Here is a 21,350-nt window from a genome sequence, read left to right as displayed (position 1 = left end):
AACTAAAAAAAAAAAGAAGAAAAATAAGAAAATCTGGTAATGGCTAACAATCACAGACTTTATTTGTGTGAATTTTCCCTTTCTTGTGCTTCTGACATTTAATTTGAACACTATATAAATTAGATAGACAATAGTAAACCCTTTATGCAAATTTACAGATATTTAAAATATGCTTCATAACTTTTTCTACTGGAAAAAATGTCTCATATATTTCTGGCCTTCCATCATTTACCACAAAACTCAAGCAAATACAAAGAAACCAGTTATATAGCACAACAGTTAAAAGACCATGAAGGACCTGGCTCTATCATTACAAAACTGTTTGCTTTAGACAAGTTACTTCGCCTCTCTGTATACCTGTAAAATCTTACCTCATAGAGTTTTTCCAAGAATGACGTGATGTGACATATTTAAAACACTTAAAACAATATCTGGCAATTAATAGTTGTTTTAAGTGTTTAGCTACCGCTATTACTGTTCTTGTCATCAGTACAAACGTGAGAAATTAAATCCATGGATAACATCCAAGTCGCAGTTGATTAAACCATCTTTTTTTTCCTTACCAAACAGTGGACTGATTCTTAACCAGAGGTCTCTGAACTTGGTTGGGAGGGCACAACATCTGTATTGTCACTAACCTCCAGCTCCATGTCTTTCAATTGTAAATACACACAATGGATCACAGTGGTATGAGCAGTATCTGTGACTTTGTCAACAACAGAAATCACAGATAGCTTCATATCACATTACAGTCATTTCTGGAATTCAAAATACTGTTCCTATCCATCATTATTTTTAAATCACAGTATTTATTAAATCTATCAGATCAGTTCAGTTCAGTTGCTCAGTTGTGTCCGACCCTTTCGTGTGACCCATGAATCGCAGCACACCAGGCCTCCCTGTCCATCACCAACTCCCAGAGTTCACTCAAACTCATGTCCATCGAGTCGGTGATGTCATCTAGCCATCTCATCCTGTCGTCCCCTTCTCCTCCTGCCCCCAATCCCTCCCAGCATCAGAGTCTTTTCCAATGAGTCAACTCTTCGCATGAGGTGGCCAAAATATTGGCGTTTCAGCTTCAGCATCAGTCCATCCAATGAACACCCAGGACTGATCTCCTTTAGGATAGACTGGTTGGATGTCCTTGCAGTCCAAGGGACTCTCAAGAGTCTTCTCCAACACCCCAGTTCAAAAGCATCAAAATTCTTCGGCACTCAGCTTTCTTCACAGTTCAACTCTCATATCCATACATGACCACTGGAAAAACCATAGCCTTGACTAGACGGACCTTTGTTGGCAAAGTAATGTCTCTGCTTTTCAATATGCTATCTAGGTTGGTCATAACTTTCCTTCCAAGGAGTAAGCATTTTTTAATTTCATGGCTGCAATCACCATCTGCAGTGATTTTGGAGCCCAGAAAAATAAAGTCTGACACTGTTTCCATGTTTTCCCCATCTATCTGCCATGAAGTGAGGGGACCAGATGCCATGATCTTAGTTTTCTGAATGTTGAGCTTTAAGCCAACTTTTTCACTCTCCTCTTTCACTTTTATCAAGAGGCTTTTTAGTTCCTCTTCACTTTCTGCCATAAGGGTGGTGTCATCTGCATATCTGAGGTTATTGATATTTCTCTCAGCAATCTTGATTCCAGCTTGTGTTTCTTCCAGCCCAGCATTTCTCATGATGTACTCTGCATATAAGTTAAATAAGCAGGGTGACAATATACAGCCTTGATGTACTCCTTTTCCTATTTGGAACCAGTCTGTTGTTCCATGTCCAGTTCTAACTGTTGCTTCCTGACCTGCATACAGGTTTCTAAAGAGGCAGGTCAGGTGGTCTGGTAATCCCATCACTTTCAGAATTTTCCACAGTTTATTGTGATCCACACAGTCAAAGGCTTTGGCATAGTCAATAAAGCAGAAATAGATGTTTTTCTGGAACTCTCTTGCTTTTTCCATGATCCAGTGGATGTTGGCAATTTGATCTCTGGCTCCTCTGCCTTTTCTAAAACCAGCCTGAACATCTGGATGTTCATGGTTCACATATTGCTGAAGCCTGGCTTAGAGAATTTTGAGCATTACTTTACTAGTGTGTGAGATGAGTGCAATTGTGCAGTAGTTTGAGCATTCTTTGGCATTGCCTTTCTTTGGGATTAGAATGAAAACTGACCTTTTCCAGTCCTGTGGCCACTGCTGAGTTTTCCAAATTTGCTGGCCTATTGAGTGCAGCACTTTCACAGCATCATCTTTCAGGATTTGAAATAGCTGAGCTGGAATTCCATCACCTCCACTAGCTTTGTTCATAGTGATGCTTTCTATGGCCCACTTGAATTCACATTCCAGGATGTCTGGCTCTAGGTGACTGATCACACCATCGTGATTATCTGGGTCATGATGCTCTTTTTTGTACAGTTCTTCTGTGTATTCTTGCCACCTCTTCTTAATATCTACTGCTTCTGTTAGGTCCATATCATTTCCGTCCTTTATTGAGCCCATCTTTGCATGAAATGTTCCCTTGGTATCTCTAATTTTCTTGAAGAGATCTCTAGTCTATAGCTATATCTTATTATTTAATATAAATACATATATTATCATATTACAAACTTGGTTAATCATATTTAAATATAAACGACATTCCTTTTAGTTTTATTATTTTATTTCAATGTTATTCTGAGAAGGTCCCTAAGTTTCACCAGACTGCCAAAGGGGACTTGTGTACTTGACCTACTGATTAAAGTACATGGATGGATAGAGGGAGCTTTATTTACTCTAATTCTCAGATGACTATACCAATATTCAGCAAAATGACTAAGGGGTGAGAAACTAAAAGAAGGAATGATTATTTTTGGTGGAATGCTCCAAACAGTTTACAAGATTTAATATATATAACCTACTGACTTGTTTTTAATTGTTTATGTAATTATTTCAGTATTCTTCCAAAATATCTTAATACCACTGAGAAGTTCTTGGTTATATTTGAAGTCTAGTGAAAAATCCAGGGATACATATAGTAATTTAAGATATAAAAATAATTTAGAAAAATATAAAGGCTTTTACATACTTAATTTCAAATGAACTTGGTTCAGATGTTTGTAGTAAGCCATGGATAATTAATTTATATTCTAAGATGATTGAAATTATGATATAATGACCAAGTAATTTAAACAATAATTCATGAAAAAACAGTAGCTAATATGCTGTCTCTAGTAAAAACTGGCTTTAGTAATATAATATCAGATTCATGAAATTCATTCACTTTTTTTTTTCATATGCCTTTTATACTGTGGAATGTATTACAGGGCTTCCCTGGTGGCTCAGAGGTTAAAGCGTCTGCCTTAACCTCTGCCTTAACCAATGCGGGAGACCCGGGTTCGATCCCTGGGTCGGGAAGAACCCCTGGAGCAGGAAATGGCAACCCACTCCAGTACTCTTGCCTGGAGAATCCCATGGACGGAGAAGCCTGGTAGGCTACAGTCTACAGGGTCGCAAAGAGTCGGACACAACCGAACGACTTCACTCATGTACATTACAGGACAAAATGTATGTAGCATTACTGTCAACTACAGTCACAAAAACTGCAATTGAATACCAACTAATCAATTTCCTGGGGTTTTTCTCCTTAGTAGCCAACTCTCCATCTCTCCTAAATTTTCAGCCATTTTAATTTTCCCAAGAAAGTACTTTTTTTTTTTTTTTTTAATTTAAACCTCATCTGTTAGGAAGTAAACTAAATGTCTTGATCCTTGTTCTCAAATAGTCATGATTGAAAGAGCATGCTGTAAGCCCCTGGGTTCATTCTTTCTTTAAACCATATGCATCTTAATGAAGAGCCTGCAAGTCTTAATTCTCTGGAGGCTATCTCAGAACTACCAAGCTCTTCAGCTGCAGGAATCGGGTTAATAATATTGATAAATTACGAGTAGAAGAAAGGTCACAATAAGGCACTGTCTTCAAAAAATTATCTTCATGATTATAGTCCATTTGTATAATAAAGCAGTGCATTTTTTTTTGTTTTTTAAAAGGAGGAACTGCTTTATATAAAGCTACACAGCAACTTATAGGACAGGAACTGAGGACAGTGACTTTTCCTGGTGGATTCACTTACTCACCATCGATTCATTCAAATAACAATTACTGAGCACTTACCACTGATCAGGGCTGTGGGACGCCCTGGCTTCTCAATGGAGGAAGTAAACAAATACAGAGTGTGGTCTTAAGGAGCTTGCTGCTTGGTGGAGTAGAGAGTAATAAATAAATGTAAGCTCAGATAGGTAAATGAGACACAGCACGTAGAAGCACACAGCCAAAGAACCTCATCCAGATGAAGGGTCAGAGAAAGTTTTTCTGAGGAGGTAATATTTGAGCTGAGAGTTGAAGGGAACCTAGGAGTTAACTAATTGAAGGGAGAGCCATGCTGAGGAAAAGTTCCAGAAAATGGAAATGGTTTGTGAAAAATCCCTGTGGCAGGAGGCTGTGTGGTGAAAAAGAAGGTGGAAGTGTCCAGAGGTATGAGAACAAGGTAACAGTGAAGAGAGATGAGGCTTGCTCAGCCATGACCCAGATATTGGTCTTTATTGTAAAAGAAATAAGAAGTCACATAAGGAATGTAAGGAGAAGGATGCATTGACCTTATGACGCAGATCTTTCTTCTCTGCTGGGGGTTTTGTTAATTACATTAAACACAGTGCTTAGCACTTAATAGAGTTGATCAGATCAGTTCAGTCGCTCAGTCATGTCCAACTCTGCGATCCCATGAATCGCAGCACGCCAGGCCTCCCTGTCCATCACCAACTCCCAGAGTTCACTGAGACTCATGTCCATCGAGTCAATGATGCCATCCAGCCATCAAATACATGTAAAAAGAAAGGAGGAAGAAAGGGATGGATGGAGGAAAAAAGGAAGAAAGGAAACCTCAGGGAGTGAAACAGTAGAGTTGCAAGATCTGGAGATATCTAAGTCGAATAGAGGGCTTCCCTGGTGGCTCAGAAGGTAAAGAATCTGCCTGCAATGATCCCTGGGTAGGGAAGATCCCTGGAGAAGGAAATAGCTACTCTCTCCAGTATTCTTGCCTGGAATTCTATAGACAGAGGAGCATGGTGGGCTACAGTCTATGGGATTACAAAGAGTCGGACACAATTGAGTGAGTAACACACACACAAGTCAAATAGAGCCCCCATCCACTATGGGGCTCCTCAACTTTTGACGGAGTTTATCTCATTTTGGTTGTTATTGTCATTTTTATATAGATGGGATAATAAAGCCAGAATAGCTCAGCAGCTTGCTTAAAGTGATTCAGCCATACCAGCCCTCTCTCTAGCATGTTAGTGTGAGTGTGTCGATACACACACACACATAAATCTTTTTTTTTTTTCCTCTCTCCACTGAGGGGGTCTTGATAGTGGTTAAGATTTAGAGAGTCTACATAATGGGGCCATGCTTCATATTCTTAAAATTCTTGCAAATACTACATTTAATTAAAGTTTGTTGCAAAACACAGTGTGCCCAACAGATAGCAGAAACACAGAATGCATAAAATGGTCTGCATATGAGTCATCGAGTCTCCCTTCTCCATATGGCTTTCTGGGCAGTTTGACTTTAAATGTGTTGGCAAGATTCCTGAACCTTGTCACACATGGGATTTACAGAAAATTGGAAGAGCTGGCTCTGGTTGTAGTTCTTCAGGTTAAGAGAAAAGGAGTTAAAAATATTATTGACTCCCCCACTGAAGAGACGATAAAAAGACACTCCCTCAAGATATGCGGTCATATTCTTTCTCCCTTTCCCACGTTGCCAATTTGGATTTCACAGAAGCATGACTGGTCAACTTAGAGACACTCCCAGAGCAAAACAAAAGTACTCAAGAAGAAATTTTAGCATTTGACCTAAAACAAATCCCAGTTCTTTTCCGGAATTAAGTGGAGTGCTAGGTTCCTAGAGGATAAGGCTGGTTTACGCTATTTTTTCCTTTCTTCTTTTTTTTTTTTTTTTTAATTTAAGAGTTAAGCGCTGCAAAGAGGCAGTTTGATGAGCTTTGCTGAGAACTCAAACCTGGCTTCCCTTACTCTGCCTTTGCTCAGACTTTAAGCTCCAGTTTGAGACCCCTCTTCCCTCCTGTCCCACATAGCCTGGAGCCATCCCAGGTGCTGCCCCTTCACCTTCTCCAGGACTATTTCCCTGGGGACCAGCACTCCTGGGACCTACTCTCTCAGTAGCACTAAGGCCCCTTCTTCCCTTATCTTTCTGTTTCCACATGTCCCAGCCCTCCTCCCCTCAGAAATCCAGTGCCAAGCTGACTCCATAACCACACACCAAAAAAGCTTTATTCTGAAAATCAATTACGTAACTTGGACCAACGGTAAGTGTTTAAATGGGGGACAGAGGACGGGGTGGGGAGGGGAAAAAGATAGTTTAAAACAAAAAGGAGGAATATGTTTTTGTTCCTGATGTACTGTCAACCTGTTTATTTCTGCCTGCACCACCCCCCAGCAACAGAAACCTTAAGTGTTTTTTATATACTGTAGCACTTGCTTTAGGCGTGAGAAATACTCTACCACTTTCTGAACTAATGGGAAATAGAGCAACTTGGAATTTACTGGTAGCAGCAAAGGACTTCATTTTCACTTTTCACTTTCATGCATTGGAGAAGGAAATGGCAACCCACTCCAGTGTTCTTGCCTGGAGAATCCCAGGGACAGAGGAGCCTGGTGGGTTGCCGTCTATGGGGTCGCACAGAGTCGGACAAGACTGAAGTGACTTAGCAGCAGCAGCAGCAAAGGAAAGGAGCTGTCACAAAAGGGACACAAGGAGTCCTCATGAGCACCGACATATCCCCAGATGTCTAGTCAGTCACCTCCTTCACTCTCCTGAGTCTAAGCTTCCTCTCAAATCCACTATGCAAGACCCTCCTCCCCCCAGGGGGATAAGACCTGGAGAACTTCCTGTTTCTACTGAGGAACTGGATGTGGACTAGAGGAGGAAGATGTACACCACACAGTTTCAGCGAGATTAAGCTAGATAGGACTGTATAAAAACCCAGCCACTGTCATCGTTTTCCTTAAAACATGTGTTTTTGAGTTTGAGTCAGACTTTAGTGCACTTGAACCAGGTGGCTTGGGTTTGAATCCCAGTTCTACCACTTTTGTGATGCATGGCTTTCAACAATTTATTTAACCTCAATTTCACATTTATGAAACAGGGATAATGTTTCTATCTGCTTCACAGAGAACACTTTCTGGCACTATGTGAGCCTGTTAAATTAAGGATATAAATAAACAAACATTTTGGAAGCATTCTGAACACATGAGTAACTGCAGGCATGCAACTGCTGTCCATCTAAGAAAAGAGTAATGGCTCTTTGTTAGGACCGTGGCCACACTGGCAGGGCTGACCATCGGGAAAGTCTTCAAACCACACAGTGCAGTTCCAAACTTTCAGGCCAACTCTGGCTACCTTTTGCCTAAAGAAGGAGAAATTGGTGGCCAAAGTTTACATTTGACAATGTCTATCAGGAAATCTTGCTGTAAAATGCGACTGACCACTTTGAGAAGGATCAGAAAGGTAAAGGTTCCAAAATGTTAACGCAACTATTTGGAAACAGAAAAAAATGAATCAAATAAGTTTGTTGCTGTGTTTCAAACTTTTAAAATATCCAATTAGGTTTTGTTTTGTTGCTTTGCTTTACAGAAGTAAACATTTGTTTGGGTGGCCATCTTAGAATCTATTCTAGCACTGACTTTTGTCACAGTGTGCAAACATTTTCTTGCTTTGTATTTTCTCCGGGTAAACATACAGGGAATGTGATTTTCCATATGTACTCTGTCATTTGCATTGCTTTGGGGGATTTGATTAGTCAGATATAAAAGAACCCTGAGTCAGGATAAACCCAGCGACTAACTTTCTAAGTGATATTGAGTTGTTCCCTCTGGACATGCAATTTCTCTGTATTACAGATTTACCTCTCCTTAAAAAAGCAAAAACAAAACCATGATATGTTCCTCCTGGTACTTTTTATGTTATTAAAGCAAAAGTGGTTGCAAATCCATTTTAACGTATTTCAAAAATAATTCTTCAACAACCTATATCTATACTCTGCTTAGTGCTAGAAGAAGAAAGAAACGGAAGATTAATGACACACTCATGAGACAAAGCAGAGGAAACTCTTGCCCTCAAGATCATCAAAACCTAAGACATGTACACAACTACCTATAATGTAGGCCAGACCACATAAATGCTAAGCAGTGCTTTAAAGTCCTCTGAAAAATAATGCCCTAACTAAACATAATCACCCTAAACTCAGAGTATGAATGATGCTGTTATTACTTATTTCTACTGTCTTCCATCTATTTTATGGTGTTCTTTGATCCATTCTTTGCATTCTTCTTGTCTGAAAGTAATATTCTTGATATGTTTAACAAGGAGACCCCCTCCTTTGTTCCTAGATGCCTTGGCTGCTGACCAACAAAAGCCCTTGAAAGACTTAACCCTCTAAGCTTGGCACCACATCAGTCTGGAAGTCGTTTACATGCAGAGTCCCTTGGAGTAAACACTCATTAGAGGTTCCGTTGGCTCATTTGGTCACCCACATTTTGCAGTGGGTGGCCCAATTGGTATCCTCATTATTTTATTTTCCACCCCTGAAAATTATCCAGATGTAGCAACCTGACGCTACTCCCTTGGTACTCTAAATCTGTTGTAAGCAGCATCCGTTCATTTGTGATGCTAGTTAATAGATCCAAAGAAGTAAGGGTCTCAGACTGGTAATGCTATAATAAATTTTTAGCTAAAATACCTTTTTCAGTGCAACTCCTGAAATGCAATCTGAGTACTTCCAAGAGTAATTTGCTAGTACTTTCTCATACCTGAGGACGCAGAAGACTGTGTCAACTCCGTTCCTCCCTCTCTCTTTCCCTGCCCACACCCCTCCACACTATCTTTATGTAAATGAACAGACCAAATGACAAGGTTTGGATTTTATCAAGGTTATTCACAAATTATACAACATACTTTTTCTTGTACTACCTAGGTACCTAGAGCTTCTTGATTAGTACTTAGGTCAGTGAAACAGAGTCTCTATGCTGTCATCTTTCTGGGTTTAGCAATGAAAGTTCTGAAGGGAAAGAAATCAACTAATGTTTCCTGACTACGTATTAAGTGCAGAACAGAATAACATTAAAACAAAAGGCAGTTAAACTTGCCTTCCTCTTGCTGAGTTTGCATCGTAATGTACTTAGTCATTCAGTCTTGTCCAGCTCTTTGTGACCCCATGGACTATAGCCCGCCAGGCTACTCTGTCCGTGGAATTCTCCAGGCAAGAATTCTGGAATGGCTCGCAGTGTCCTCCTCCAGGGTATCTTCCCAACCCAGGGATCAAACCCAGGTCTCCTGCATTGCAATGCATTCTTTACCATCTGAACCACTAGGGAAGCCCAAGAATACTGGAGTGGGTAGCCTATCCCTGGAACTTCCTGATCCAGGAATTGAACCATGGTGTCCTGCATTGCAGGTGGATTCTTTACCAGCTGAGCTACCCGGGAAGCCCTTATTCTTGTCATAAGGCCAGTGTAAGTAGGTACTTTTTTCTTCATAATTGTTATGATATGCATATGCAAAATACTTACAATAATACCTACCAGATGGGGTATTTATTGACGTATGGATTAAAACAATATCGTATATAAGGCTTCCCCAGTGACTCAGGGACTAAGAATCCTCCTGCCAGTGCAGGAGAGACAGGTTCTGTCCCTATCCAGGAAGAACCTACATGCCATGAAACAACTAAGTCAAGTGCCACAATTACCAAGCCTGTGCCCTGGAGCCCACGAGCCAGTTACTGAAACCTGAACGTGTAGTGTCCGTGCTCCCGCACACTTCAACTAGAGAGCAGCCCCCGCACACACAACTAGGCAAATCTCACACAGCAGTGAAGATCCAGCACAGCCAAAAATAAATAAAATTATTTTAAAAATAATAACGCATGTAAAGTTCATAGGTAGGACAGTTGCTGGCTTTCTTTTCTTATAGGTACCAATATCTGAGAAGGTATTGCATTCTTTTCATATGAATTAGCGTCAGTTTTCAGTAGGAAAACACAGTTTTTATTTTTAGAATTTATAGAACTCTAAAATTTGTTGTTAATTTTCCCTTGGGCTATGGAAATGGAAAGGAGAGGTGGTGTTCAAGGGCAAGGGAGTGTGAAATCTAAAACATATTGGACATTACATTGAATTTTTGCATCCATTATTTCATTTAATGGATGAAAAGAGTAAAGAATCTGCCGGCAATGCAGGAGACCTGGGTTTGATCCCTGGGTTGGGAAGATTCCTGTAGAAGGAAGTGGCTACCCACTCCAGTATTCTTGCCTGGAAAATCCCATGGACAGAGGAGCTTGGTGGGCTATAGTCCATGGGTTCGCAAAGAGCCTGGACCCAACTGAGCGACTTTAACTCACTTTGATCTCATTTAATACTCAAAATAATCATACAAGGTGAATATTGTTCTGTCTGTTGTATAAGAAAGCATAAAACTTGGACCAACAAAAGCTAAATAAAGAGCCAGGCAAGTTCATCTGGCTCGAAAACTCACGTTTTTCCCATTCCTTGAGTTCTGATTAGCTTATGCTTAATATCATTTTTCCAAAGACAAGAGGCATGTAGGAAGCATCCTGTCATCTTGTGCAAAGTCATACAGTCTCCTGGATTTTAACTGCCACTAAGATTTAATAACTGTGTGAAAAAACAACCAGCGAGGTATCCCCCTGTGTACCATAAATAGGCCACTCCATGGTAAATTACACACTCGTGACTCATCCTAGAAGGAGCTCCACATCACTGTTAAACACTGTTGCTGACCCAGACCTTGAGGCCTTGCACGTGTTCAGGATCTGCTCTGCTGAGTGTGTAGCACACTTGGCAGAAACCGTGCTGTTCCCGTCCTTACTACTGACTTACTCAGACTCCCTGCACCCGTCCACAGATGCAGTTTCTGTCTGTCCTCGTCCGTCACAGTGTCCAGGTGTTTGTTTGTTTGTTGAACCTGGATGTTTAACCCCATAAGACTTTTCCAAATGGTCAAAAAGATTCATAAGGGGATAATACATAAAACTCATCACTTTACTACCACAAGTCTTAAATTTTTCACCCACAAACCTGAACGTAAAATTTCATTTTGGTGGATATGTTACAATTTCTGCTACATCAATCTTTATTACAGACAGTTTCTCCCATATAGGATGCTGTAAGAGTTCTAGAATAAAGTTTTAATTTTAACAACACAATTTCTGATTTTGTTTCCCTATGAATGTGACTTGAAACTCAGCACATTCTGAGACACTAGCAATATTAATTTCAATTTAGGCCATACGGTTGTATATTTATAATAGCTATACATCTATATATTTACATATATAGGTATATACTTCTAGATATCTGTGTTTATATATACATATATTAATATGTATATATCTATCTAGTCATATATTATTAAAAATTATGTTTAAATATTTAGGTCAAACCTTTTAAACTTCTTTTTTGCATGCTATAGTGTGACTATAAATCTGCTTACCCATAAAGTGAAGCCAGTGGAAGATATATAATTTGACTTTTATTCAGCCTCACACTAGATATATCATCATAGAAGTGTAACAAGTAATAATTCTTTGGGTGTTCTTTTTTTTTGACACAAGTAGTAGGACTTTTCTGAGGGATTCACTGCAATTAAACAGAATAATTACGTGCTAAATTCTTTGTAAACAAGTTCACAGAACATGCATTTATCAGACATATTAAACAGATTATGTGTATAGGCGAATAAATGTACTGTGGAATCATTGCTACTTTTAATAATGCTGCTGATTGTAAGTAGGCTCTGTGTGCTGGGTACAGGCACATGGAGAATGCAAAGGTATATGAGGAGTAGTCTAAGCCATCATGAAGTTTCTTACATAATAATATTAAATTGGCACTATATACCATTTTTTAAATCCATATATATGATCTCATTTTATCATTATAGCAACAACATGAAGTTCAGTTCAGTCCAGTTCAGTCGTGTCCGACTCTATGCGACCCCATGAACCGCAGCACCTCAGGCCTCCCTGTCCATCACTAACTCCCGGAGTCCACCCAAACCATGTTCATCGAGTCTGCCTGTTACTGTTGGCCGCAAAGCCCAGCTTTATGATGTTACTTAGTGGTGCTTTTCCATGATTATTCCCAAGGGAAGAGACTTTTCCTCTTCACTGGACTATTTTAGTGTTTGTTTGTTTTTTAACGTTTATTTATCATTCTCTTTATATGACACTAATTTAAAATATTTGTGCTTATGTATATTCTTACCTCCTCAGCTAAATTACAAATTCTTGGAAATCAAAACTTACACAGTTTTTTTTCTTTCAGATTACTGCAGCAACTAGGACATTACTGGTATATGCCATAAATATTGGGAAATCAGTAAAACATTGTCAATGAATCAAAACATATCACTCTAATGACACATTTTGTAATTCCAATATTATAATCAACACAATCTGAAGGTTTGGAGTATTTCAATGTATGACAATGATGAAACCCTGTAAAATGACGTTCATTCTGTTTTCACTTTATTTGCTTATCTTCTTCCTATTTCACCGGAATAAAATCTCTATGAAATAAAAAATGTCTACTTTGTGTAACATATTACTCCTATTTATTTATTATATTTAGAAGGAAGGAGACAGGGAGGGAGGGAAGAAATGATGTATAAGGTCTGTTTGCATAAATCACCGCGTTTGCTACAGAGACACCTGTGCCTCATTCCCAAGTCCCCGGTCCCCCCAGTATACCAGATAGAAATAAACCCAGACGAGCCGAGGCTGCTGGCACTGAGCACACTGTACGAGAGAGAGAGCACTGAAAGGTCTTACCTGTCTCCATCTCTCTTTTGCTCATTAATTAAATGAGGGTTATGAAAGTGCAAAAAATCGACCAGCAAAATACTGATTTAGGTGTTTTATAAATATTTAGAAAATATAAAGGTGTGCCTTCCACATACACACTCATCATCAAACTTCATAGCATGAAGGTGTTTACAGCCACAGCGAAGACAGTGTAGATTATGTAAAGCAGTGGCCAAAAAGAGAAAGAGGAAGGGAGGGAGAGGGAAGGAAGAAAGGATAAAGCATTGTCTTAGGGTAATTTTTAAAATTCAATGAAAACAGGATTGTCTTTTCAGCAAATGGTGTAAAAGAAATTGGTTATCCCTAAGGGAAATAATAATCATCTTGACCTAAACTGTACATCTTATACAAAAATTTACTCAAACTAAATCATGCATTTAAATGTAAATGTAAAATTATAAAACTTTTAGGGAAAAAAAGTAGGAAGAAACTTTGGGATCTAGGACTAAGCAAAGCCTTCTTAGATCTGACACAAAAAAATCATAATCCACAGAAAGAAAAAAATGATAAATCAGACTTCATCAAAACTTAAACATTTTGTTCTATGGAAGATGATATTAGAAAGATTGAGAGACAGATGATAAGAGTAGTTGAAATTGTCTGCAAACTATACCTCTGCCAAAGGTCTAGTATGTAGACTATGTAAAGAATTCTCAAAAGTCAATAGTAAAAAAGCAAACCATACAGTTAGAAAGTAGGCAAAAGACATGAAGAGATACTTCAACTAGGAAGATATAAAATTGGCAAAACACATCTGAGAAGACATTCAACAGCACTGGTTATCAGGGAAATGCAAATTAAAACTACAGTGAGATAGATACCGGTACACACCTATCAGAATGGTTAACTTTTCTTTTTTAATTAGTGACAACACCACATTTTGGTGAGTATGCAGAGATACTGGGCCACTCATGCATTGGTGATGGGAATTTAAAATGTACAGTACTCTGGCATTTTCTTGAAAAACACAAATGTAACTATCATACAAACTAGCAATTGCACTTCTGGACTTTTATCCCAGAGAAATTAAGACTTCTATTCATATGAAAACCTACACACAAATGCTTATATATTCTTTTTTTTAATTGTGGGAAAATATACATAAAATTTAGAGTTTTGATGTGTACAATTAATTGGCATTAAGTACATTCACAATATCATGCAATCATCAATAGTATTCATTATCCCAAACAGAAACTTCATCCTCATTAAATGATAACTCCCCATTTCTTTCTGTTCTTCAGCCCCTGCTAACCTCTATTCTACTTTCTGTCTTTGTGAATTTGCCTATTCTTGGAAAATCATATTAGTAAGTGAAATTGTACAGTGTGTTCTTTTGTGTCTGACTTCTTTCACTTAGTATAATCTTTGCAAGGTTCATCTGTGTTGTAGCATATACATAATGTCATTCTTTTCTAAGGCTGAATAATATTCCATGTTAATATACATACATACATATATTTATATTTATACACACACACATATATATACACACATTTTGTTTATCCATTTATCTGTTGCTGTACATTGGTGTTTTTACCTTTTGGTTACTGTGAATAATGCTGCTATGAATATTCATATACAAGCTTCTATAGCAGCTTTATTCTGAATAAACAAAAACTGGAATTAAACCCAGATGTCTTTCAACTGGTGAATAATAGTTAAACAAACTGGTATACCCATACCATGGAATACTACTCAGCAATAAAAAAGATGCGTTATTGATACACATAACAGCTTGAATGAAGTTTCAGAAAAGAATGCTAAGTGAGAAAAGCCAATCTCAAAAGATTGTATACTGAAAGATTCCTTTATGGAACATTCCTGAAATGACAGAATTTGGGCAAGAGAGAAGCAAGTGTGACTATAAAGGCAACACAGTAGATCCCCATGGAATGTAAATGTTTGGTACCTTGGCCTATATCAATGTAAATATCCTGGTTGTGATATTATGCTGTAGTATTATGACACCACTGAAGGAAGCTGGGTAAAGGATACAGTAAATCTCTCATTTATTAGTACTGCTTGTGAATCTAATTGTCACAAAATATTTAACTGAAGAAAGGAGAGAAGAAAGGGAGGAAGGTGGGAGGGGATGAAGAAGGAAAGGAATTTCACTCAGATAGTCAAATATACAATACAAAATCAACCTGAATCTTTGATCAGGACTCAATTTAGATCCCAGCTGATGCTGGATCAGAACAACCAAGGTAGCAGAGCAGAAAGAAACTGTGCTCACCTCCTGTCATGAGTGCACTGAACCTACAGCTATCTGCAGAATAACCACTGATGAAAAAGACTGGAACCTCCTAGAAAAGATCCTCTACCATTAAAGATGTAAAGAAGCACAGCCCAAGACAGGCAGGCAAACCTGTGATACCGAATCCCATACCCTCAGGTAAGTAACCCACAAACTGGAGAATAAATACATTACAGAGGTTCTCCAACAGGAGGAAGAATTCTGAGCTGCATGTCAGCCCTCCACCCTCACCCCAGCCCAGGGATCTGGCACCAGGAAGATGCCAAGCCCTCAGGGCCTAATAGCAGGAGCCCCACAGGACTGGGGAAAATAGAGACTTCAGTCTTAATGGGCGCACACACAAAATCTCATGCACACAAGCACCCAGGGCAAAACAAGCAATTTGATAGGAACCTGGGCCAGTCATTCCTGCTGGTCTCAGTCTCCTGGAGAGGGATGTGTCTGTACTGGGAGTGGGTGGGGACTGCAGCTCACCCACAGGAATGTAGACACTAGTAGGAGACATACTGGGGACATCCAAATGCAAAAACCCTCCTGGCAGCTACATATCGGCTCGCTAGTACCCAGACCTGGCTCTACCAATGGCCTGTAGGCTTCAGTGTGCAGGGGACACCACACCAAATAACGAACTGGCTAACCAACAGACTGGCTGCCTAAAGACTACAGAGCCCACAGCTGCTCCCAGACATGCTGCTAGACACGGTCCAGCCCACCAGAGGGTCAAGACCCAGCTCCACACATCAGTGGGCAGGCACCAGCCCCTCCACCAGGAAGCTGCACAAGCCTCAAGACCAGCCTCACCCACTAGGGGACAGACCCCAGAAGCAAGAAAACGGTAATCCTGCAATACTGGCCAGACTGTCCCCTGTGACCAGCTGGGCCCTGGCCTTGCCCACTAACAGGCCAACACAACCTTCAGGACATTCCAGACCTCATAGCCAGCTGTGTCAGGAATGCCTCACCCCAACAATCTGAAGAAAGCTCTGGGACTCATGGGTCCTATAACCAGACTCCAGGAACCAACTCTGCCTGCCAGTAGACTGGCACTAACCCCAGGTTCTGTCTTCACCTGCCAGTGAGTGGGCAACAGCCCCCAAGTCTTTGGGGACCCTGAATCTGCCCACTGGTGAGATGGCACTAGCCCCGGGGCCCCTAGGGTTCTTCAACCAGCCACCTTGTGACCAGACCCCACTAAACAGCAGCCAGCAGCATCCACACAAGACAGGACCTGGCAGCCAAGCAGACTAGGAGCCAACCAAGCCTAACAGACTGCCCACAAAGCCAGCCTGCCACTAAAGGAAGGCCCACACAGCCTGTTCAGGGGAAACCCCTAGAGCATATAGCTTGGGTGACCAGAGCGGGGTGCACTTCTGGGATCCATAGGACACCTCCTACAGAGTGCCACTTCCCCAAGGTTGACAAATGTAACTAACCTACCACATACATAAAAATGCCAATAGCAACTTAGACAAAATGAGGTGGCAGAGGAATATGGTCAGATGAAGGAACAAAATAAAACCCCAGAAGAAGAACTAAGTAAAGTGGAGATAGGGAGTCTACCTGAGAAAGAGTTCAGAGTAATCATCATAAATATGATCAGAGAACTTGGGAAAAGAATAGAGGTAAAGAGCCAGAAGTTAGAATTTTTAAACAAAGAATTAGAAAATATAAAGAACAACCAGGGATGACAAATACCATAACTGAAATGAAAAAATACTCTAAAAGGAATCAATGTTCCCAGCTAGTCAAGCTTCTTCCACATTGCCCCCTAAAGGTAGCTCAGACACTGTGTGAATACTAAGATATTTCCAGAATAGAAAGAGTGATTAAATATCCAGAGTGTACTACACAAAGTACAACTATAAAATGGCACAATTTAAAATTCCCTTCAACCCATGTTTATTTAGAGAATCCCTCAAAAAGTTTTGACAGGCATTATATATCTTGACACTATGTAGCTACTACCTTCAGTTCAGTAGGAGTTTCTCTTACTAGAGATGTTTCATGGAAGCAGAGGGCATACTCGGGTTCCTCTTCATATTGAATGAATATTTTGCTTATCACTGAAAATTTCCAATAAAGGAAATAACTCTGAGTCTATGTTAATTGTTGGAGGCTTTGCTATGAGGGTGCTAATCGTTTAGTTTTTTTTTTTTAATTTGTTTTTTATTGAAGGATAATTACTTTATAAAATTTTGTTGTTTTCTGTCAAACTTCAACGTGAATCAGCCATAGGTATACATATATCTCCTCCCTTTTGAACCTCCCTCCCACCTCCCTGCCCATCCCACCCCTATATGTTGATACAGAGCTCCTGTTTGAGTTTCCTGAGTCATACAGCAAATTCCTGCTTGGCTATCTGTTTTACATATAGTAATGTAAGTTTCTATGTTACTTTTCCCATACATCTCACACTCTCCTCCACTCTCCCCATGTCCATAAGCCTATTTTCTATGTATGCTTCTCCATTGCTGCCCTGTAAATAAATTCTTCAGTACCATTTTTCTAGATTCCGTATATGTGCATTAGAATACAATATTTATCTTTCTTTTTCTGACTCACTTCACTCTGTATAATAGGTTCTAGGTTCATCCACCTCATCAGAACTGACTCAAATGTGTTCCTTTTTATGGTTGAGTAATATTCCATTGTGCATTTTATGGCTGAGTAATACTCCAAAGAGTAGTACACGGTTCTTTATCCATTCATCTGTTGATGGACATCTAGGTTGCTTTCATGTTCTAGCTATTGAAAATAGTGCTGCAATGAACAATGGTATACATGTGTCTTTTCCATTTTGGTTTCCTCAGGGTATATGCCTAGGAGTGGGATTTCTGGGTCATATAGCAGTTTTATTCCTAGTTTTTTAAGGACTCTCCATACCATCTTCCATAGTGACTGCATCAATTTACATTCCCACCAACAGTGCAAAAATGTTCCCTTTTCTCCACACCCTCTCCAGCATTTATTATTTGTAGACTTTTTGATGATAGCCATTCTGACTGGTGTGAGGTGGTATCTCATTATACTTTTGATTTACATTTCTCCAACAATGAGGGATGTTGAGCATCTTTTCATGTGTTTGTTAGCCATCTGTATGTCTTCTTTGGAGAAATGTCTGTTTAGGTCTTTTTCCCATTTTTTGATTGGGTGGTTTGTTTTTCTGGTATTGAGTTGTATGAGCTGCTTGTATATTTTGGAAATTAATCTTTTGTCAGTTGTTTCATTTGCTCTTATTTTCTCCCTTTCTGAGGGTTGTCTTTTCACCTTGCTTAGTTTCCTTTGTTGTACAAAACATTTTAAGTTTAATCAGGTCCCACTTGCTTACTTTTGTTTTTATTTCCATTACTCTAGGAAGTAGGTCATAGAGGATCTTGTTTTGATTTATGTCATCGAGTGTTCTGCCTATGTTTTCCTCTAAGAGTTTTATAGTTTCTGGCCTTGCATTTAGGTCTTTAATCCATTCTGAGTTTATCTTTGTGTATGGTGTTAGGAAGTGTTCTAATTTCATTCTTTTATATGTAGCTGTTCAGTTTTCCCAGCACCATTTATTGAAAAGGCTGTCTTTTCCCCATTGTATAGTCTTGCCTCCTTTGTCAAAAATAAGGGACCCATAGGTGCAAGGGTTTATTTCTGGGCTTTCTATCTTGTTCCATTGTTCTGTATTTCTGTTTTTGTGCCAGTGCCATACTGACTTGATGACTGTAGCTTTGTAGTATAATCTGAAGTCAGGAAGGTTGATTCCTCTAGCTCCGTTCTTCTTTGTCAAGATTGCTTTGGCTATTCAGGGTCTTTTGTGTTTCCATATGAACTGTGAAAATTTTTGTTCCAGTTCTCTGAAAAATGCCACTGGTAATTTGATAGGGATCGCACTGCATCTGTCGATTACATTTGGTAGTATAGACATTTTCACAATATTGATTCTTCCTTTCCAGAAACATGGAATAACTCTCCATCTGTTTATGTCATCTTTGATTTCTTTCATCAGTATCTTATAATTTTCTGTGTACAGTTCTTTTGTCTTCTTAGGTAAGTTTATTCCTAGACATTTAATTCTTTTTGTTATAATGGTGAATGAGATTGACTCCTTAATTTCTCTTTCTGATTTTTCATTGTTAGTATATAGAAATGCAAGTGATTTCTGTGTATTTATTTTGTATCTTGCAACTTTGCTAAATTCACTAATTAGCTCTAGTAATTTTCTGATATATCTTTAGGGTTTTCTATGTACAGTATCATGTCATCTACAAACAGTGAGAACTTTACTTCTTCTTTTCCAATCTGGATTCTGTTTATTTCTTTTTCTTCTCATATTGCTCTAGCTAGGACTTTCAGAATTATGTTGAATAATAGTGGTGAAAGTGGACAGTCTTCTCAAAATGGTTGATAGAATTTCCCTGTGAAGCCATCTGGTCCTGGGCTTTTGTTTTTTGGGAGATTTTTGATCACTGCCTCAATTTCAGTGCCTATAATTGGGTGGTTCATAATTTCTATTTCTTCCTAGTTCAGTCTTGGAAGACTGAATTTTTCTAAGAACCTGTCCATTTCTTCCAGGTTATCTATCTTATTGCCATATAGTTTTCATAATAGTGTCTTATAATCCTTTGTATTTCTGCATTGTCTGTTCCAACCTCTGCTTTTTCATTTCTAAATTTGTTGATTTGATTCTTCTCTCTTTTTTCCTTGATGCATCTGGCTAAAGGTTTGTCAATTTTATTTATCTTCTCAAAGAACCAGCTTTTAGTTTTATTAATCTTTACTATTGTTTCTTTCCATTTTTTTCATTTATTTCTGCTCAGATCTTTATGATTTTTTTCCTTCTACTAATTTTGGGTGTTTTTTTGTTCTTCTTTTTCCAGTTGTTTTAGGTATGAAGTTAGGTTGTCTATTTGATGTTTTTCTTGTTTCTCGAGGTAGGATTGTATTGCTATAAACTTCCCTCTTAGAACTGCTTTTGCTGCATCCCATAGGTTTCATCCCATGAAAACATGTCGAGTTTTCATTGTCACTTGTTTCTAGGAATTTTTTTATTTCCCTTTTGATTTCTTCAATAATCTATTGGTTATTTAGAAATGTGTTGTTTAATCTTCACGTTTGTGATTCTTAGTTTGTTGTTGTTTTTTTTTTTCTACAATTCATATTTAGTCTCATAACGTTATGGTCAGAGAAGATGCTTGATATGATTTCAATCTTCTTAAATTTATTGAGGTTTGATTTGTGATCAAGGTGTGGTCTATCCTGGAGAATGTTCCATGTGCACTTAAGAAGAAGTTGTATTCTTCTGCATTTGGATGGAATGTCCTGAAGATATATCAAAGAGATCCATCTTATGTAATGTATGATTTAAGACTTGTGTTTCCTTATTAATTTTCTGTTTTGATGATCTGTCCATTGGTGTGAGTGGGGTGTTAAAGTCTCCTACTACTATCGTGTTACTGTCAATTTCTCCTTTTATGTCTGTTAGTGTTTCTCTTATGTATTGAGGTGCTCCTATGTTGGGTGCATAGATATTTACAGTTGTTATGTATTCCTCTCGAATTGATCCCTTGATCATTATGTAGTGTCCTTCCTTATATCTTGTAATCTTCTTCATTTTAAGGTCTATTTTGTCTGATGTGAGGATTGCTACACCAGCTCTCTTTTGCTTCCCATTTGCATGGAATATGTTTTTCCATCCTCTCACTTTCAGTCTATATGTGTCTTGAGGTCTGAAGTGGGTTTCTTATAGACATATATATATATGGGTCTTGTTTTTGTGTCCATTCCACCAGTCTGTGTCTTTTGGTTGGAACATTTAATCCATTTATACTTAAAGTAATTATTGATATATGTTCCTATTGCCTATTGCTTAATTGTTTGGGGCTGACTTTGTAGATCTTTTTTCTTCTCCTCTATTTCTTGACTATATGAGTTCCTTTAATATTTGTTGTAAAGCTGGTTTGGTGGTACTGAATTCTCTTAACTTTGGCTTTTTGTCTGAAAAGCTTTTTATTTATCCATCAATTTTGAATGAGATCCTTACCAGGTAGAGTAATCTTGGTTGTAGATTTTTCCCTTTCAGTACTTTAAATATCCTGCCATTCCCTTCTTGCCTGCAGAGTTTCTGCTGATAGATCAGCTGTTAAGTGTAAGGGGTTTCCCTTGTATATTACTTGTTTCTT

General features: G+C 38.7%; 1 protein-coding gene across 2 annotated transcripts in view; it reads right to left on the bottom strand.

The window, feature by feature from the left end:
* The window catches only part of DKK2 (dickkopf WNT signaling pathway inhibitor 2), a 132,632-nt gene that overhangs the window by 51,475 nt on the left and 59,807 nt on the right, over positions 1–21,350 (bottom strand). The window lies entirely within an intron of this gene.

Source organism: Bos taurus, chromosome 6 (assembly GCF_002263795.3).
Source record: "Bos taurus isolate L1 Dominette 01449 registration number 42190680 breed Hereford chromosome 6, ARS-UCD2.0, whole genome shotgun sequence".
NCBI classification, from domain to species: Eukaryota; Metazoa; Chordata; class Mammalia; order Artiodactyla; family Bovidae; genus Bos; species Bos taurus.
This window is presented reverse-complemented; position numbering and strand designations above follow the sequence as displayed.